The following is a 5,166-nucleotide window of genomic DNA, read 5'->3' on the forward strand; positions in this document are numbered from 1 at the left end:
TATTTCTGTGGCCGAGCCGGCTAAGGCCACGGAGGATCCGCCATGGCTTCCTGAGTCCCCTGCTCCGCCATGGCCTCCTGAGTCCCCTGCTCCGTCATGGCTCCCTGATCCGGGCTGGAGGCTCTCCTTGTCTCCGCCCTGTTCCAGTCCTGCACCAGCCTCCAGGTCTGTAAGAGGTGTAAGATTCTTATTGAGTTCTTATTGAGGTGTAAGAAAAGTGTTGAGTGACAAATATTGTTTTAATGAGCATTAAACAGATGTGAATCTGAACACTCACCTGATACAGTCAGTGTAACAGCAGCACTGCTGTCTGATCTCTGTGAGTCTGATCTCTCTCCTCTACAGCTGTATTTACCACTATTATCAGACACAGATGTGATGGTGTAGACTCTCTCAGTGACGCGTCTGATGACTGAACCATCTTTAAACCAGCTGTATGTCCACTGAAAGTTTCCTCCTCTCTGTATGTCACATGTGAGAGTGACTGTCTCTCCTCTGAACACACGCTGATCTGGAGTCACCTTCACTACAGGTTTTGGTCTCGCTGTATTAATACACATATGAGTAGATGTTGACTGAAATAGCATTGCAGTATCATGATCACTGTTATGAACTCAAAATCTCCTTATGAGAAAAGAACTGCACTAAAATAAAGATCTATTTTGCTTGTTGTTTGAATAATTTATTGTTGCATATTTAATCTGTTTACATTCTATTAAGAAACAGGCAAAGAAAAAAAGAAAAACCCACAAAGTATAAAGAGGAGATCGGGGTGATTTGAGCCAGTTTTTACTTACGGTGTGTTTAAAGCAAGCACATGACAGTAATGGGTCAAACTTATATATGTACATACATTTCATGATGTGGTGAATAATCACTTTGATTCTAAAATAAACTGCTTTCAAAATATGGCTTTCCAAAAAAAAAAAGGTGGGGTAAATTGAGCCTATAGGGCAGTGGTTCTCAACCCGCGGCCCGTCACGAATTCAAATGCGGCCGACCATGCTGAACACAATTTTAAAAAATTACTTTCAGTTTTACAATTCATTTTAGTTTTTACATTATTTAAAAAATTGACTAAATAAATATAAGCTATAGCCTAATGTTTTTATGTAAAATAATTTTGTTTTTCATATATTCTTTTCAGACATGGGCAGTACTCACATAGCCTAATTAACGTTACGCATTTAAAGTAACGACCAAGCGGCCAGCGGCAGTCAGTGAGCATATGCTTGATCAATTCAGCCTTCTGAAATCATCACGACTTGACTAAAATAAAATCTATAGATATAAAACAGTTCAAGCATATAACAATGTTTAAACGTTAAACCTAGATAAATGTGCGCTATATCCAATAGTTTGCGCAGAGAGTGGAAGCTGAAGCGCGCTTTGCAGGACATAGAGACGCCAGCGCGATCACTTGCATTTTTTTTCAGTGGATACACCGTCATTTTTGCTCATAAAGGTAAGAGCAACACATCATTCGTAGCTGTAAAGGGTCTACTTTTATTTGTGTGCACTCACAATATCAACAAAACGTTGTGCTTTTATAAAATAAAGAAATCAAACATGATGCGCTTTCTGCCGTCTCTTCTTCAACAGGAGCGCTTCACAAAAATGGAGGAGCCGAATTTCACAAAATTGGGTGTTATTTATTGGGAGTAGAATTATTTATTTATTTCAATGAATGTAATCGATTAAATATCATAATATTTAGGCTATAATATTATAAATCAGGTTGGTTTGTATTGCTGACGTAATATGTAAATGATATGCGTGCGGCCCGCGAGACTTGCACTTGGACCGTAGTGCGGCCCGGTGGAAAAAAAGGTTGAGAACCACTGCTATAGGGAGAAGTTGAGCATCAGGGAGATAAACTGTGTCATTGATCATGCTGACGTAAAACTGAACATTTTCACCTCATGATATATCAAAGGAAGATAAATTCAATAAAAATGATTCTTAAAATCTATGTGTGAGCCTTGTGATGGACTGACCATCCATCCAGGGAGTTTCCCCACCTGTGGCTCAAGATGCTGGGTTAGGCTCCAGCACCCCTTGACCCTATAAGGTAAAGAGGTTTGGATAATAGAATGGGTTGATGGATGACTTCTTAAAAGCCATTTTTAAAATTATTTAAATTTCAGATCAAAATAAAGTTCAAACTGCAGAAAAAAGAAGAAGGAAAAAAAAAAAAAAACAGACTGCAATTGACCTTACAGAACTGGGCTAATAGTACTCAACATCCCAGTTATAAATGTTGCAGGGAAAAACAATTTTATATAAACTTCAATGGCCAATTTTCATAAACAAGGCCTACATAAAATTTCCATAACAAAGTCAAGTTCAAAACAAAGAACAAAATGCCTGGTCTAAAATTAATGACATATAATGTAGAATTACAGTAAAATAATACATTATAACCATAAGAAGGGGTGAGCCACTGGCTCATCTTACCCCACGACTTTCGGCTCAAATTACCCCACACCTACCATTTTAACAAACTTGTATCATCCAGCAGTTTAGAGCTAACATCATGCAAACAGTATAACCTATATTATAACTTCCTAATGCATAGACGCGTTTGATTATTATATATATTTTTTTTTCAGATTTGTTTGTAATTGTTCAGACACAAGAAGCATGAGTTAAACATACAAAAATCACTTTAAACAGCAAAAAAAAACAACTGTTTTTTTAACCTAAATGTAGTTACCAATTATTCCATGGACTTCTCTCCACCACATGGTTAGTAAAATGGTCAACTCTTCCTATATTTGAGGTCATATCACCAATTTTGTTTAAGGTTGTCTAGAAACAAGGGGTGGCTCAACTTCCCTACTGGCTCAAATCACCCCGCTCTCCCCTACTGTGCTGAATTTGGTAAGGAGTAAACGAGTTTTCCATTCCAAACTAATTTTCAGACAAATGGATGTGTTTAAGAGGACAATGATATTCAACTCACCCGTCACAGTGAGAGAAACAGCAGAGCTTGATTGTGATGATTTTGGTCTTTCATCTCTCTGTCCTCTACACCAGTACTGATCCTGATCAGATGCAGTTACTCCATTGATAGAGAGAGTGCCTCTGTTTACAGTGTAACGCTTAGACGCCTGTAACATTGCACTGTCTGTGCCTTTATACCACTCATATCTCCAGTTTCTGTAAGACTCAATCACACACTTCAGATTGACTGTCTCTCCAGTGAATACAGGACTGTCTGGTGTCACAGTCAGTGTAGATCTGGGTGAATCTGTGAAGAAAGAAAGAAGACAAAGCTCTTTCAGTGAACTAGTCAGAAAAATGATCTGATCATCTGAGTTCCTGTGTTTGTGTGACACTGATGTTAAAGAGGAGAGATGTGGAGAGGAGAGTGATGGTCTCTCCTCCGTCTGATTCACTACAGGTTTAATGTGATTCAACATTAGATCATCTGACACAATCATGAGATTCACTGCAAATGTGTGTTATTTTTGTTTTCTTTAACTTAATGGTTTTATGGTTTTAAATGATATGCTGAGGAATTTCAGGAGCTTGTATACTCAGTGTACGTGTTTCATCTGAATAAATACATGTAGTAGAGTAAGTTTAGGAGGACAATGATATTCAACTCACCCTTCACTGAGAGAGAAACAGCAGAGCTTGATTGTGATGAGACTGATCTTCCATCTATGTGTCCTTTACACGTGTACTGACCCGCATCAGATGATTTAGATTGTTTAATAGTGAGAGTGTTTCTGTTTACAGTGTGACGTTTAGACACTTCATTGCTGCCTTTATACCACTCATATCTCCAGTCACTGTGATCAGGCTTTATCTCACACTTCAGATTGACTGTCTCTCCAGTGAATACAGGACTGTTTGGTGTCACAGTCAGTGTAGATGTGGGGAAATCTGTTAAAAAAGCCAAAAACATAAAGTGACTCAAACAGCACTTTCAGTGAAATCTATATGTTTTGTAAATGTGTTATATTTCATAATGTTTGTTCTGTTTTGCTTTTGTCCTGTCATTAGTTCTCTGATCTCAGTGTTTTCTGGTGGCTCTGGCTCCGTCACGTCCTCAGACAAACGCCCCTGACTCGCCATAGAAAGCAGAATGAAGCTCCTGCTGAAGAAGAGCTGAAGACCTCCAACTACAACCTCATATGAGGAGCAACTGAATCTCAATCAACTTCAGCAGACTATCTGAAGACTTCATGAAATCATTTAACACTTTACCATTTTCCATTTTTGAGGCTAAATTAAATCTTTTTAAACTTTCATTTTGGTTGAACTATAAATGATATTGTTACATTTTTGTACAGTGATATAAACTACCAGTCAAACGTTTTTGAACAGTATGATTTTTTAATGTTTTTTTTAAAGAATGATCTTCTGCTCACCAAACCTGCCTTTATTTGATCCAAAATACAGCAAAAGCAGTAATATTGTGAAATATTTTTACTATTTAAAATAACTGCTTTCTATTTGAATATATTATAAAATGTAATTCATTCCTGTGATTTCAAAGCTGATTTTTTAGCATCAATACTCCAATCTTCAGTGTCACATGAACATTCTAATATTCTGATTTGCTGCTCAAAAAGAACAGGTTACACCTAAATATGAAGATCCAAGTCTTGTCACAATGTAGATGTTATAATGAACCAGAACCTCCACAATAAATTGCTACTCACACAAGTCTGCAGTGGCTCTAACCATGACATCACATTTACGACCGCACAGGACCTTGCGAAATGTGAGTAAGGTATTGTGAATTGGCCGAGGTCAAAGACTATAGAAATAATGAATTTAAAGGGGATTTTCGAGAACAAAGAAATGGCTCTAAATAGTTGGACCACACATCCACTAACTCACGGTCCTCGCATCATAGCGACGGTGCTTAATGCATGTCATGTCTTGTGACCATTAACCAACATCTGAGAAACATGAACAATACAATTAACTTTTAAAAATGTTACAAAATCTCAGGGAGCTTCAGGTAAACATTTTAGGTCAAAGGGATTTGGCTGACAGAAAAAAAAATGGAATCGTTGCATCATAAAAACATGCAGCACTGCATTTAAAATAGTAATGACTAAAGGCTTTTTCACAACAAGAAAGATAACTAAAGACAACTGTAGCTATGAAACTTTCATAATTGTTCTAACTCTAACAATAATTATA

The 5,166-nt window shown here is 37.3% G+C and overlaps 1 pseudogene; it reads right to left on the minus strand.

Annotated features, from left to right (window-relative positions):
* The window catches only part of LOC107730014 (Fc receptor-like protein 5), a 19,684-nt pseudogene that overhangs the window by 13,432 nt on the left and 1,086 nt on the right, over positions 1–5,166 (minus strand).

This window comes from Sinocyclocheilus rhinocerous, unplaced genomic scaffold, assembly GCF_001515625.1.
Source record: "Sinocyclocheilus rhinocerous isolate Xijiao unplaced genomic scaffold, SAMN03320098_v1.1 scaffold3931, whole genome shotgun sequence".
NCBI lineage: Eukaryota > Metazoa > Chordata > Actinopteri > Cypriniformes > Cyprinidae > Sinocyclocheilus > Sinocyclocheilus rhinocerous.